This window comes from Mustela nivalis (assembly GCF_964662115.1).
Source record: "Mustela nivalis genome assembly, chromosome: 5".
NCBI lineage: Eukaryota > Metazoa > Chordata > Mammalia > Carnivora > Mustelidae > Mustela > Mustela nivalis.
This window is the reverse complement of record NC_139024.1, coordinates 63,018,361-63,034,556: the sequence shown is the minus strand read 5'-3', so window position 1 is coordinate 63,034,556 and position 16,196 is coordinate 63,018,361. Positions and strand designations below refer to the sequence as shown.

The 16,196-nt window shown below is 39.2% G+C and overlaps 1 long non-coding RNA gene across 2 annotated transcripts; it reads left to right on the top strand.

Annotated features, from left to right (window-relative positions):
• The first annotated feature begins 1,386 nt into the window (after positions 1 to 1,386).
• On the top strand, positions 1,387 to 15,203 carry LOC309864247. 2 transcript variants are annotated; one of them, XR_014311413.1, is made up of 4 exons: positions 1,387 to 1,494; positions 2,400 to 2,558; positions 10,460 to 10,542; positions 15,133 to 15,203. It is a non-coding gene; the product is annotated as an uncharacterized lncRNA (long non-coding RNA). The 2 variants fall into 2 exon arrangements; XR_014311414.1 differs by lacking the exons at positions 10,460 to 10,542; positions 15,133 to 15,203 and adding an exon at positions 2,648 to 2,723 and having other exon boundaries at positions 2,400 to 2,545.
• Positions 15,204 to 16,196: the final 993 nt, after the last annotated feature.

Sequence of the window (16,196 nt, the reverse complement as noted above, 5' to 3'; positions counted from 1 at the left end):
TCCCATGTGGAGTGTCTGCATATGTGTCTCCAAATCTCCCTCTCTTTTCTCTTATAAAGCCACCAATCCTTAGATTTAGGACCCTCTGGAATCCAGCATGACTTCACCTTAAGTGCAAAAACCCTATTTTCAAATAAGGGCTCGTTCTGGTTTCTAGTGAATGTGAATGGTGGGGTAGGGGGTGGGGAAACAATTTAACTCGGTCTAGCATATACGCTACACTAATGGGGAAAAAAAAAAAAAAACTGAAATGATTTTCAAAGATGGTTCCTGCAGGCCCTTTTGTTTGGAGACCTCACTATATAGTGTTCTTCCCTGAAAAGATTTCCATACCCAGAGGTCCACGCTTAGCATCCCCATTGCACAAGCTCAAAACCCTGAAATGACAATCCTTACTCCCAACACACAAAGAATGGAGGCAACTTGGTAGATCTGAAATGTTGAATTCTGTTTCTCCGCAACACTGTGCCCTTACAGAGGTTTGCCACGAGGTCCTCAAACATGAACAAAGAAGTGTATACTGGGAGCGCCTGGGTGGCTCAGTGGGTTAAGCCTCTGCGTTTGGCTCAGGTCATGATCTCAGGGTCCTGGGATTGAGCCCCACATTGGGCTCTCTGCTCAGCAGGGAGCCTGCTTCCCCTTTGCTCTGCCTGCCTCTCTGCCTACTTGTGATTTCTCTTTCTCTGTCCAGTAAATAAATAAAATCTTCAAAAAAAAAAAGTGTATACTGGACAAGAAGGCAACTGGGTTTTTTCACACATACTCTTGGAATTTGAGAGGAAAATAAAGAATGGAACTAGCATTTTTAAGCATTCAACTCTACTAAGTACTTTTCATCTCTTATTTCATTTACATTCATAACTCTATGATTGGCATTATTAACTCTCTCTTCTTTCCTCGAAGTTGTTTAACAGTTCTTATGAACTCATGTATTCCCAAGACCTCTCAGAGGTTAGCAGGGATTGGTCACTCTCTGCTTGAAAGTTAGAGGAGCCAAGATGAGCCAAACACAGAAGTTCCCGTATTTGTTAGACTTGTTTTCCCAAGTAGTAACAAAGCTGTCTTCCCTTCATTATTCAAAACACTATACTCTTGCTGCAAGCCCTCAGTGAGTCTGTTAGCTCTCCTCTCGCGTCCGGCCATCAATAGTCTCTGAACGAGTCTGTCTCCAGTGAGGTGTGAAAATGGGGAGTAGAGGCCAAGGAAGACAGAGGTCAGTGGAGAAAGAATTGGGAGGGAAGGCAAGAGTACACCTGTGCAAGCTTGAAGAGTCCTACTGGGCGGGCAGCAGGCCCGTGCTCATGCGCGTGAGCAAAGTGCTGTAGACTGTAGGACTCCGGAGCTAGGAACCGCCCCACTCTGGTTAGAGCCCCTTTGCCGCGGGCCCCAGGTGCGGTGGCCTCCCTCAGCCGCTGCAGAAGCGGGGATTCTCACTCCCGCCTGGCTCCGGAGTGGCAAAGGGAGTACCTGTCAGCATCTGCAAGAGATAGTTACGTGAGTAATCGCAGCCGCGCTGGGTCTTTACAGAATGAGGCGCTTTGCAAGGCCAAGTAGTGCATACTTTCTTTTAAACGTTCAGGTTTTCTGTTTTTTTATCCAAGATTTCAAAAGATATTTTCTTTAATGTATGGAATGAGAAGGTTCCCTAAATCACAGCCAATTTAACTTCTTACAAGGACATCGTAATAGCTCATTCTGATGTATCTTTATGTGTCTGACAGGAAACATAGATCAAGTGTGAGGAAATTATAACCTTTTTTTTTTTTTTTTTAGATATATGAACCAAGTCCTGGTTTTTTCAGGATTGAATTTAAGATAATTTAAGTTGAAGTTGAGAGAGTTTCAGATATACCTAAGAAATGTGTATAATGTCATAAAGATTTTTCTGTTTTCTTATATGTGGCAATAATTTTGCTCCTAAAATATTTTTTTAGGAGTGCACACTGGTGAATTTTATAAACATTGGGTCCTAGTGTACAGTGTATTAACTATTTGAAAAATGACTAGGTAAAAGCACTTGTGCGCTTATCAACACTGGCCACTGGGCCATCTCAGGCCTCATCAGATGGAGGGACAGAGAATGTATGTGTTCTGCAAAAGGGCTGGTTCCAAAAGGAAAAGAAGCCCAGAAGAGGCTCAGCCAAAATACTCAGTCCCTTTTTCTAAAAGTACCAGTTAGGTCATCATCTTGCCATGGGATGGGGAAATAAGTAAACAGAAGCTAGGCGGTTTCCACCCATATTTCTCCCTCCTGGGAGTTTGTAGTAATGATGACAGAACTCTGAAAAGCTGAAAAATCAGTAAATGTTATAGGTTAAGTGGGTAAGTTGTGTGATATATGAGAGTTGAATCTCATAAAGCTATTATTTTTTTTTAAGACTTATTTATTTACTTTGCAGAGTGAGAGCACAAGCAGGAGGGTCAGATGGAGAGGAAAAGAGAATCAAGCTGACTCTGCACTGAGTGCAGGGCCTGACATGGGGCTCGGTCTCAGGACCCTGAGATCACGACCTGAGCTGAAAGCAAGAGCCTGATGCTTAATCCAGTGAGCCACCCAGGTGCCCCAGTTCTTACCATTTTTTGCTTTCAGTTTTGAACATGCAGCTTAAACACCTTTTCTTCTTCCTGCTTTCTTCCTGCTGAGCAGAGAGCCTGATGCGGTAGATCCCAGGACACTGAGATCATGACCTGAGCCGAAGGCAGAGGCTGTAACCCACTGAGCCACCCAGGCGCCCCATTTGTATTTCTTCTTATGTGACCCCTTTTTCTCCTTTCCCATTCTTTTCTTTGGTATTGCTCTTTTTCTTATCTACATAACACTATATTATTAGAGATATTAAACCTTTGTTGTATATACTATAAATGTTTTTTCTCATTTTGTCATACATTTTTTGGTCATTTTGTATTTATCTTCATTATTTTCTATAGGAGGAAACATTTTTATGAAGTCTATATGTTATAAATTCTTGCCTAAAACTGAAAATTTAGAAATGAATCCATCAAAATCACAGGATTTCATTGTAGTTACCAGTCAGTCAGAATCTTTATCCCAGGAATTCATGTTTTTAAAATCTTCTCTGCATAGGTAGAAAAAAAAGAACTCACCTACATGAAGGTGTGGATAACCTTGTATACAAGACAGTGAAGAAGTTGAATTTTCATGGGAAATGTCAACTTTGTCATTATTTCACATGGTATTTAATATATTAATATATTATATATTAAATAACATATAAATGTATATTAAATATATATTTCCAATAAACAAGTCAGAACTTTCCCATTCTTCCAGATCTTACCAAAGTCCTCAGAGTCAAATTACCTGCTCTCCAACACCTGTCAAGTGCTGATATTCGAGAGAAGTGGTATATTTCCCTCAGTAGAGGAGGTGGGGTGGAGGGTGAAAAATTAAAGAAGATTAAGAGGTACAATGTCTAGGTATGAAGTCAGTAAGTCACAGAAATGAAAAGTACAGCTTGTGGACTATAGTGAATAATATTGTAGTGACGTCATGGTGACAGACATTTTAAAAAGAATGAAATGTTTAAAAACTGCTATATATAGAAACATCTTCTGACTTGCAATAATACTTACAAAAATACTTACAAATGAATAACTACTTCCACATGCCCACAAGTCCTCTCCTGTCTCTGATTTCCTCCTGCAGGAATCTTCCCCCATCCCTGACACCTTCATCCAGGATTCCTTCCCCACCATTGCTGGGGAGACCGCCAGGAACGCCTGTCTGGGTGGGGCCTCTCCAGCCCATGGCACCTCCACGCGTTCTTCCTTATGAACAAATTCATCAGGGCTCAGGAGTCTCAGGACTCTCAGGACTTAGGGCTTAGGATTCAGAGTATGAGATGCTAGGTGTCTCTTTCTGGGAATACTAAGAGCTACACTTAGAAATATTTCATCCTCATGACGGATTAAATAAGATTTTGTGAGTTTGATAATGTAGCCATACTTATAATGTTTGCAAGCATAGACCCAACAAAGTATTTTGGGGTTTATAAGTCTTTCATAAGTTGGGAGTTACCTGTATAGAGAAGATTAATAGTTAAAATAAAATTTTTATTTTTATCTGATGAAGTATTAAATCAAATGTATGTTTTATCTTTAATATTAAAGCCCAGTCCAATTGTAAAGATAAAAAGGAAAGTGTTCCTTTCTGGGCATGCCTGCAGCTAACTCAAGGGACCTTCCAGCCATAAAGGCAAACAGAATTTCTTTCCCCTTCAAACACATTGCTTGTTAATTCCCTTCTACATTTGTTTTTGTACTAAAACCATAAGCTTCTGAGGGACATGACCTGGGATTATAAAACAATGTACATAATGTTTCCCCTAAATTTAAAAAAAAAAAAAACCCAAGTCACAGAGGAGAAATATTCATCCTTGCTCATCTCTGGATTTCTTTAAAAATCTCCTCAAGTTTTGTGAAAAGCGAACATTTCTGTAGCAATAAATATCTAAGTGTCACAACGGCAGATCAGAGGATTGCTCTAGAGGACATTGCTGCATAGTTTCTGTGCCTAACAAACAACTTTCATTTCCTCCTAATCCTGGGACAAAAATGTGTCTTCTTTAAAAAAGCAGGCCAGTGGGGTGCCTCGGTGCCTAACTTGGCTGACCTTCGGACTTTCAATGCTTCAGGTGGTGATCTCAGGTCACGATCTCAGGGTCATGGGATAGAGCCCTGCATCAGGCTCTGCACTCAATGTGGAGTCTACTTGAGATTCTCTCTCTCCTCTCCCCCAGCTCCTCCCCTGCTGGTACCCAATCTCTCTCTCTAAAGCACATAAATTAAAAAAAAAAAAAAAAAAAAAAAGAGGCAGGCCCATGCTTAGAATCCTCATTCTCCGAACCTATCCTCTCCCCCAGCCAGTCAGCTCAGCCAGCCGTTTTCACCATCAGTCAGGGACTCCCAGAGCCTCCACTGCACCCAGTAGAGCCGTCATCAGGAGTAGCACATTGCTGCCCTAGTTCCTACAGGTCAGGTGTGCTTGGTTTATTATAGTTCTCTTTCTTAGCCCCTCTGAGTCCCTCCCCCAATAAGGTTAGAATCACTGGAGTTGAGAGAAATGAAGTCCATTTTGCTTGGTTCTTTCTTTCTTACTATTTTTAGTTTTAATTCCAGAGTAGTTAACATGTAGTAGTAAATTAGTTTCAAGTGTCCAACATAGCGATTCAGCAATTCTCTGCATTGCTCCGTGCTCATCACGATAAAGGTACTCTCAGTCCCCATCACCTATTTCACCACATCCCTCCCACCAACCTCCCCTCTGGAAACCATCAGTTTGTTCTCTATAATTAAGAGTCCATGTCTACTTCTTGGTTTGTTGCTCTCTCTTTTTTTCTTTGCTTATTTGCTTTGTGTCTTAAATTCCACATAGGAGTCAAATTTTATGGTGTTTGTCTTTCTCTGACTGATTTATTTCACCAACATTATATTCTCTAGCTTTATCCATGTTGCTGCAAATGGCAAGATTGTATTCTTGTTTATGGCTGAATAATATTTCATTGTATTTATGTACCACGCCTTCTTTATTCATTCATCTGTCCATGGACACTTGGGCTGCATCCATAGTTTGGCTATTGTAAATAATGTTGAAATAAACATAGAGGTTCTTGTATCCCTTTAAATTAGTGTTTTCATTTTCTTTGGGTAAATCCCAGTAGCTGTGAAGTTACTAGTGCTATGGTAGTTCTGTTTTTAATTTTGTGAGGAACCCCCACCCTATTTTCCACAGTGGCTGCACCAGTTTGCCTTCCCACCAAGAGTGCACAAGCTCTCCTTCTTCTCCACATCCTCGCCAAAACTTGTTGTTTCTTCTGTTTTTGATTTTAGTCATCCTGATTGGTGTGAGGCGACATCTTATTGTAGTTATGATTTGCATTTCCCCGACATCAAACGATGCTGAGCATCTTTTCATATGTCTGTTGGCCATCTGTATGTCTTCTTTCAAGAAATGATTATTCATGTCTTCTGCCCATTTTTTTAATTGGATTATTTGGTTTTTAGGTGTTGAGTTGTATCAGTTCTTTATATATCTTCGATACTAACCCTTTATCAGATATGCCTTTGCAAATAATCTTCTCCCATTCAATAGGTTGCCCTTTAGTTTTATTGATTGATTCCTTCACTATGCAGAAATTTTTGTTTTGTTGTAATCCTAGTAGTTCTTTTTTGCTTTTATTTCCCTTGCCTCAGGAGACTTAATTTAGAAATATGTTGCTACAGCTGATGTCAGGTGAACTACTGCTTGTGCTCTCTTCTAAGATTTTTATGGTCTCAGGTGTCACATTTATGTATTTAATTCATTTAGAGTTTATTTTTGTGTATGCTGTAAGAAAGTGGTCCAGTTTCATTCTTTTGTATATTGCTATCCAGTTAAATCCATTTGATCCAGTGTGTCATTGGGAGCCACTCTTGCCTTATTCATTTTCTGTTTGGATGATCTGTCCATTGATGTAGTTGGGGTGTTAAAGCCCCCTACTACTATTGTCCTACTATGAATTATTTCCTTTATGTTTGTTATTAACTGTTACATGTATTTGGGTGTGCCCATGTTGGGTACATAAATATTTACAATTTTTGGATTGTCTCCTATCTTATTATAAAGTGTCCTTCTTTGTCTCTTATTATAACCTTTGCTTTAAAGTCTATTTTGTCTGAAGTAAGTATTGCTACCCCATCTTTCTTTTGAGAACCACTTGCTTGATGTTTCTCTGTTCCCTCACTTTCAAGTTGTTGGTGACTTTAGGTCTAAAATGAGTCTCCTTTAGGCAGCATATAGGTGGGTCTTATTTTTTATCCACTCTGTCACCCTACGTCTTTTTTTTTTTTTTTACAATTTTTTATTTTTTATAAACATATATTTTTATCCCCAGGGGTACAGGTCTGTGAATCACCAGGTTTACACACTTCACAGCACTCACCAAAGCACATACCCTCCCCAATGTCCATAATCCCACCCCCTTCTCCCAAACCCCCTCCCCCCAGCAGCAATGTCCACAATAGCCAAACTATGGAAAGAACCTAGATGTCCATCAACAGATGAATGGATCAAGAAGATGTGGTATATATACACAATGGAATACTATGCAGCCATCAAAAGAAATGAAATCTTGCCATTTGCGACAACATGGATGGAACTAGAGAGTATCATGCTTAGCGAAATAAGTCAAGCAGAGAAACACCCTACGTCTTTTGATGGAGCTTTATTCTATTTACATTCAAAGTAATTACTGATACATATTTGTTGCCAATTTGTTACTCACTTTGTGGTTGTTTCTGTAGTATTTCTCTGATTCTTTCCCTTCTTCTTCTCTTTCATAGTTCATTTTCTTTAGTGATATACTTGGATTCTTTTTCTTTATTCTTTGCATATCTATTACTGGTTTTTAATCTGTGGCTACCTTAGGTTGGTATACAAACTCTTCTGCATATAGCAATCTATATGAAGTGATGGTTGCTCAAGTTTGAATTCATGTTTTAGGTATATGGTGTCATATTTTACAACCTTTTATTCTGTGAATCCTTGGCTGGTTTTTCAGATAAGTTTTTTTTTCTTTTTACCACTTTTTTGTTTCCTACTTTTCATACTCTCATTTATGGCCATTCCTTTTCTTTCTACTGAAAGAGACCCCTTTAATATTTCTTGTAGGGCTGGTTTAGTGGTCAGGAACTTCTTTCGTTTTTGTTTGTCTGAGAAACTCTTTATCTCTCCTTCTATTCTGAATGATAGCCTTGCTGGATTGAGTATTCTTGACTGCAGATCTTTCCCTTTCAGCACTTTGAATATATGGCTGATAGCGCTTTGGATATATGGCTCCTTTCTGGCCTGCAAACTTTTTGTTGAAAAATCTGATTGCTTTTAGTATTTCCCTTGTATGTAACTGTCTTCTTTTTTCTGCTACTTCTAATTTTTTTTCCTTGATTGAATGACTTTTTGCCATTTTAATTAATAGATATCCTGGTGTGGACATCCTTTTGTTGATTTTGTTGAGGAATCTCTGTGCCTCTTGAATCTGGATATCTGTTTCCTTCCCCAGATTAGGGAAGTTCTCAGCTATTATTTCTTCAAATAAATTTTCTGTATCCTTTTCTCTCTCTTCTTCTTCTGGGATCCTTATAACATAAATGTTATTATACTTGACGAAGTCACTGAGTTCCCTGCTTCTATTCTCACTTTGCATAATTTTTTTCTCTCATTTGTTCAGCTTCATTACTTTCCATTCCTCTGATTCATGGTTGCTAATTCATTCCTGTGTCTTTTCTAGCCTATTTATTCCACCAAGTTTATTTTTAACTTTAATTATTGTGTACTTCATCTCTGATTGGTTCTTTTTTATCTATGAGTTAATGATCTCACTGGGATCCTCCACTCTTGTCCCAAGTCCAGTGAGTATCTTTATAATCATTACTTTCAATTTTTTTATCAGGTGTATTATTTAAATCCATTTTGTATGGGTCTCTTGCTATAATTTTGTCCTATTCCTTCATTTGGGACATATTCTTCTGTCTCTTCATTTTGCCGAACTCTCTATGTCTATTTCTGTGTTCTGGTAAGTCAGCTATGTCTCTTGCTCTTGAAAGTAGTGGGCAGGGCACGCACTATTAACAAGATATCACTGGTCCCCTTCTACAGGGGACTCACAGCCACTGTAGAGGCTGGAGCAGCTGGATCCACTGTTAAGTGCACACATATTGGTGGAGGTTGTGTGTGTGTGTGTGTGTTTAAGATTTATTTAATTATTTATTTACCTTAGAGAGAGTAAGCAGGATGAGGGCCAGAGGAAGTAGGAGAGAATCCTCAAGCAGACTCCCCACCGAGCATGGAGCCTAACACGGGGCTGATTCCAGGACCCTGAGATCATGACCTGAACTGACATCAAGAGTCACCATTTAGTTAGCAGCCACCCAGGTGCCTCATCAGAGGGTGTAGCTTTAACAAGGCTCTCATGTCCTCTGTGGGAAGTTGAGAGACACAGTGTTGGCAAGGTTTGCACCAGTCTTCCTGGGCAGGGGACCAGAGGCATGAGGACTAAAGCAGGCCCAGCCGGAGAGGGCAGGGCATAGTCAGTATAAGCAAGTTAGGTAGTGAATACCTGTGCAGAGCTCGTTCCTGCAGAAGGCTCTAAGATTATGTTGGGGAAAGTGGGAGGGTCATGGTGCCTGCCCGTTCCTTTGTTCCCCGAGAGGTCCCTCAGTGAACTCCGAGATTAGTAACTAACTCTGCCTCCCATATGCCCAGGAGTTTTGAAACTGTTGTTTCTAAGCTTTATCTTTGAGGGATGTTTGTTGCACTGAATCTTTAAGGGCAGGGACTCAGCTTTCTATCACCTTCTGGGCTCTTCCAGAGCCAAGCTTATTGATTTTTAAAGTTCTAAGCTTTAAGTTCCTTTGGTTATAAGACCTCATGAAATTTGGCCCCTCTGATATTCAAAGTCAAGTGTTATGGGGATTTGTATTCCCTGGGCAACCTCCTGATGTGATAGTCTGATTCTCATCACTCTCCATACCCACTGTTCCCTCCCTCTAGTGGCCAGAGGCATGGGGTTTAGCTCCCTACCCATCTCTGCCCTTCCTGCCCTCTTGAGTGTGGTCTCTTCTCTACATTCATTTGCAGAGTTTGTTCTGTCAGTCTCTTCCATTCTTCATTTTTCTGGGTTATTTGAACAGATGTGAGTGTTATGGAGTTGTATCTGTGGGACGAGATGAGCTTAGGGTCCTCCTACCGTGCCATCTTCCCGGAAACTCATTTTGTTTGCTTCTTGTATTCACTCCTTAGTGCCAAGAGAAAATCACTTTTCTTCCAACCACTAAATTATTGATTCAGTGAGTCTCTCAGAGTTTGCTAACCAAATGCAATCCTTTATCTAAATGATGTCCTTGGACAGAATAATGGATGAAGAAGATATGGTATGTATATACAATGGACTATTACTCAGCCATCAGAAAGGATGAAATCTTACCATTTACATAGATGTGGATGGAACTGGAGGGAATTATGCTAAGTGAAATAAGTCAATCAGAGAAAGACAATTATCATATAGTTTCACTCATATGTGGAATATAAGAAATAGTGCAGAGGATCACAAGGGAAGGGAGAGAAAACTGAATGGGAAGTCATCATAGAGGAAGACAAACCATGAGAGACTCCTCACTATAGGAAACTGAGGGTTACTTAAGTGCAGGTGGGTGGGGGGATGGGGTAATTGGGTGATGGGTATTAAGGAGGGTACATGATGTGATAAGCATTGGGTGTTATATGAAACTATGAATTATTGAACACTACATCAAAAACTAATGATGTAATATATGTTGGCTTATTGAATTTAAAGTTTAAAAAAAGAAAGAAGAAAGAAATACTGTTCAGCCATTCAAAAAAAAAAAAAAAATGAAAGTATCCCTACCTCCAAAAAGATTTGATATTGTTTATTTTTTCCCATAGTAAATGGAGAGTTAAAGTTTCAATATAAGACAGAACATCTAATAGAAACATAAAGATAGATGTTTCCAGACACCTGGAGTAATGTAAGTATAATGATTCACTCAAACATTCATATATATTTGAATTGAATAACCGTCATGGGCCAGGCACCATATTAGGCATTGGACATTTAACAGTGAGCAAAACAAACATGGTTACCTCCTCCTTGACTCTTAAACTTCTTGCATCCAGAAGAGATACCTGAGCTGGAAAGTGATCAGCCCAGTGATAGGTTTAAAAGCTCTGAGAAGAGGCGCACCTGGGTGGCTCAGTTGGTTAAGCGAGCAACTTTTGATTTCAGATTGGGACATGATCTCAGGGTCCTGGGATTGAGCCCTGTGTTGGGCTCTGAGCCATCACGGGGACTGCTTGTCCCTCTCCCTCTGCAGCTCCTCTCTCTCTCTCTCTCTCGAATAAATACTTTTTTTTTAAAGAGAAGAGATGTGATAGTCTATGGGAAAGGTGGGAAGGGGAGGTAGAAAAGAGAACAGGCAGAAAAAAAGAGAGAGAGAAGCAGAGAAAACCATGAGAAAAAGAAAGCTAGGATTGAGGTGTAAGGTTGTTCTCATGAGAGTCAGTAGAGAAGGTAATTAGAAGCACAGTTAGAAAATGTTAGAAAACTTAAAAGAAAACAAGGGAAATGTGGTTTCACAGAATCCAACAGAGGAGTGTATTTTAAGAAAAGAGGGGTCATGATATCAAATGCTACTGGGAGAAACCATAAAATTGAGGGCTTTTCTAAGGTATCTAAAGAAAAGGGACCTACCAGGAGGGGAGAGGGAGGGCAGGGCAGTCAAACAAGAGAGGCATATGGCAAGAGAGGAATCTGAAAAGGCTTAATGTGAGGAGCCTGGAACCCTTGTCTTCCCCTTTGGTCACCTGGTTCTCTTCCACCAGTCCTTCAGGTCAGAGTTTAGATGGCACCACACGTGGGAAGGCTTCCAACGCCATTTTGGTGAAGTGCCCCTCTTAGATGCTCAGAAAAGCACTGTTCATTTTCTTTCTTTTTATTTCTTTACTGATTTTAAACAATAGCAACCAACTCTGATAAAGGAGTTTCTCTGGTTAAGGAGAAAGACAATTTTGGGGGGGAAGGATATCTGGTAGTTCACAAAATTTAAATGGAAAAGCAGAAGAACTTGGGCTTAGAAAACAGGTGAAATCCAAAGGAGACCAAGTGAAGAGGTTTCCAGGTCAAGTCTTCAGGCAGGGGGTGGATTAACCAGCCACCCCACACCTGGCTCCACCTGGCTATTGCCACCAGATGCTGTAGGAATCATTGCGTATCGGTGCAGGGATGATTCCAAACTGTCCCTTGTCTCTTCTTTTTGTTAACTTGTAGGGGGAAATCATACCCAAAAAGGGGGGAGGGATGTAACATTTATGTACAGTTTAAAGAATAATAAATTGAATAATTTTATAGCTACTGCTAAATCATGATTTTGAAGTTTCTTGAGTACGTTTCTAGTAACTTTCTTTATCTTGGAGGAAACTGAAATCCTGGATTTTTTATACAGTTTTATTACATATTTGTGTCCCCAAACTCTATACAGCTACCATGTTTTTTATATAAGTGAAATCACACTTATATGTTCCTCTGTGACATGTGAGATTGTAATTTATATATATACTTGGTCCTCCTCCCATATCTGGCATAGAGCTCTTAAAACTCTTAGAATTTAAATTTAAATCTTAAATGGTGAGAACCTGAAGGTGTTTTTTTGTTACATCAATGCATTAGTGCATGACTTCTGGTCCCCATGTAAGGATGAGGGCTGGCTGCTGGGAGACACAACCATGTGACTAGAGGCTGGGAATTTGCAGTCCTCCCACCCTTACCTAAGCAGAGGGGTCAGGAAATACTCCCTCTCCCCTCTGGTCCTCTGGGGAGAGGTGTGGTGAGGGGTTAGGGGCTGGAATTAGAGTCAATTGCCAATGATCAATGATGTAGTCAACTGTGTCTATATAATGAAACCTTCATAAAAACCCAAGAGGACAGGGTTCAGAGGACATGCAGGCTGGTGAACATGTGGAGATTTGGGAAAACAGGCTTGCCTAGAGAGGGCATGGGAGCTCAGCACTCCTTCCCACCTACCTTGTCCTATGTAGATCTATATCTGGATGCTCCACAGCTGTATCTTTTTCTAATAAGCTGGTGATCTATAGTAAGATGTTTCTCTGAGTTCTATGAGCCACTTAATTGTGGCAAGTTAATTGAACCTGAGGAGGGACTCAAGAGAACCTCTAATTTGTAATCAGTCACTCAGAAGTACAAGTAACAACGTAGACTGTGATTGGCATCCTGAGTTGGAAGAGTCATTGGAACTTCAGGTCGGTAGCTGGTCGGAAACACAGATAAGGACGACCTGAGCTTGGGACTGGTGTCGGAAGTGGGATGGGTCAGGGAGGGCAGTCTTGCGGGACTGAACCTTTGATCTGTGGAATCTGATGTTGTCTCCAGGTAGATAGTGTCAGAATTGAGTTGCATTCTCAGACACCATCCAGGTGGTGTCTGAGAATTGCTTGTTGTCTGTGTAAAAATCATCAAAAATGTTGTGGGTTTTAAGACCTTTGTTTTTTATAGCTAATTAAATTTGAGAAAAGATTTTCCTCTAATTTAATTACATGATCTCACAAATTGTCTTTACTTCTAAATTTTTTAAAAATTTTTAAGATTTTTATCCATTTCTCCCACCTCCAGCAAATCACCCATCTGTTCTCCATATCTCTGAGCTTGGGTTTGTTTGTTTGAGATTCACTTGTAAGAAAGATAATATGGTATTCATCTTTCTCTGATTTATGTCTCTTAACATAATGCATTCATGATCATACATGTTGTTTCAAGAAGCAAGATTTCATTCTTTTTTTGACTGAGTAATATTCCACTGCATGTATATACCACAATTCTTTATTTATTCAGCCACCGGTGGACACTTGGGTTATTTTCATATATTGACTATTGTCAAGTTGTAGTGAACATGGGGTGTATATTATCTCTTTTTGAGTTAGTGTTTTTTTTTCCTTTGGATAAATGCCCAAAAGTAGAATTGCTAAATCATACGGTGGTTGTGGTTTTAATTTCTCATAGAAACTCCAAACTATTTTCTGTGGTGGCCACACCAATTTACATTCCCACCAACAGTGTACAAGGGTTCCCTTTTTTCCACAACCTCATCAACATTTGTTATTTGTCTTTTTTATAGTAACCCTTAAAGCAGGATTAAAGTGATTTCTCATTGGGGTTTTGACTTCCATTTCCCAGATGATGAATTATGCCCAGCATATTTTTATGAATTTGCCAGCCATCTCTTTGTCTTCTTTGGAAAAATGTCTATTCAAGTCTTCTGTCCACTTTTTTTTTTTTTTTTTAAGTAGGCTCTATACCCAGCGTGGAGCCTTGAACTCATGACTTGAACTTGAAGAGCTTGAACTCAAGCCCCAGCATGGGGCTTGAACTCATGACCCTGAGATCAAGACCTGAGCTGAGATCAAGAGTCACATGCTCAACTGACTGAGCCACCCAAATGCCCCATCTTCTGCCAATTTTTAAATCAGATTCCTTGTTGTTGCTATTAAGTTGTAGGAGTTATGTATACATTTTGGATATTAACCCTTTATCAAATATATTATTTGCAAATATTTTCTTCCATTTAGTAGGCTGCCTTTTCACTTTGTTGGTGGCTTTCTTTGCTGTGCAGAAGCTTTTTAGTTTGATGTGGTTCCATATGTTTATTTTTGCTTTTGTTGCTGCACTGTCAGTGTTAGACTAAAAAAATTATTCTTTAAGACCTATGTCAAGGAGCTTACCACCTATGTTTTCTTCTAGGACTTTATGGTTTCTGGCCTTACATTCAAGTCTTGAATGCATTTTGAGTTAATTTTTGTGTATGGTGTAATATAGTGGTCAAGTTGCATTCTTTTGCATGTGTCTTTCTCCCGTTGTATAGTCTTGGCTATCTTACATGGCTGCATAACAAAACTAAGGTAGTTAAAACAGTGTGATATCAGCATGAGAACAGACACATGGATCAATGGAACAAAATAGCCCAGAAACAAACCCATGTATATTTGGCCAATTAATTTACACAAAGGAGCAAATGAATTTTAAATTAAGCCTTTTGTGCTCCATGAAAAAACCCACTGGGAATTTCACTAGAATTGCTCGTTGTCAAATATTTTGTCTTTATAAAAGCAAGATATGTCTCTTTCTCTACTTGAATCTTCTTAAAATGCTTCAGTAGAGACATAATATTCTGTACAAAGGCTCTGTACATATATTCTTATACTTATTCCTAGATGCTTTATATTACTTTATGCTACTAAATTTCTGTTTGTTTTTGCTAATAAGTAGAAATGCAACTGTCTTTTTATATTGATACAACATCTAGAAATCTTGCTAAACTCATTAATTCTGACCATTTTTCTATACATTCTTTTGAATATTCCATGTAGATAATTATAACATCCACAAATAATGACTGTTTTATTTGTTCTTTTCTTAACTCATGCACTTACTTTCTTGTTTCATTGTATTGCCTATAATCTTTAGTCAGTCCACTGTTGAAGAGAAGCGGTGACAGGAACATTCTTGTCATGGACCTATGTCATTTCCTTCTTTTTGGTGCTTGCTTCAGAGTCAGAATCTCCAATGGATGCACTGACGAGGAAGAAACAGATGCCGTACATTGGCATCCACAGGATGACAGGGTTTTTCTCTAAACTTCTGAGGAATCGCTCCCCAAATGGAAGAATATTCAGATGCCAAACAGTTCAAAGTAACCTGTAAGTGTCTGGATGCTTGCCTTTATCACAATGTTTCCACCTGTCAGTTTAGTCAGCACTCAGAATAATGTGTCTGTAGGCGAATGTATTCTTTACTTCAAACTGAGACTCTGAGAGCACAACTCCCTTTGTTGCACACATAATATCAGAATTGGGGATCCTCCCCTTTCTAAATCATTAATAGGAGCTGCTATGGCCTATTGCAGGGTCTATTTAAGAAGCTAAGACTTGGAATGGATGACGGTGAAGTATGGAGCATTCTAAAGAACTGGAATGTTCTATTAATATAAAACCTTAGAGGAGACATTACGAAGTTACATCTACTGTAATTCCCTTTCTCTTCTCCCAAGGGTTTATCTATTTCTGTCATCACCATATTGCCTATAGTAGCACTCGTGTTTTCTTCTGCCTAAGTTACTGATGAATACAACACAATCTCCTTTGCTTTCACACCTGTGAAGAAGTTTATGTTCCTTCATGGTTTTCTAGAAGATTGCTGCTGGCAACAATGAGAAAGAGACTTAATAAAGAGGAATCTGCTACCAAAGTCTCTCTCTCTCACACACACATACACCTTAAAATGTCTATGTAGTGAATCATAAACAAAATGAAAAAACAAATTACAAATTTAAGAAATATATTTGCAATAAAAAATTACTATCCCTGATATAAAATCAGGTCTTACAAATTAATAAAAAGAGGTAATATCCCAACTTTTTAAATGGGTGAAATATATGAACGGGCAGAGATGAGGTGATAAAAATAAGATGTTCAACCTCATCTTTTAGGTTTAGTTATAAACTAAAACAAGAATTAGAGAACAACTTTTTCACCACTTCAGCTGGCGAAAGGGGAAAAGATTTTGAATATGTTGTAATGCTGAAGAGTAGAAATACAGGTTCTTCTGTGCACTGTT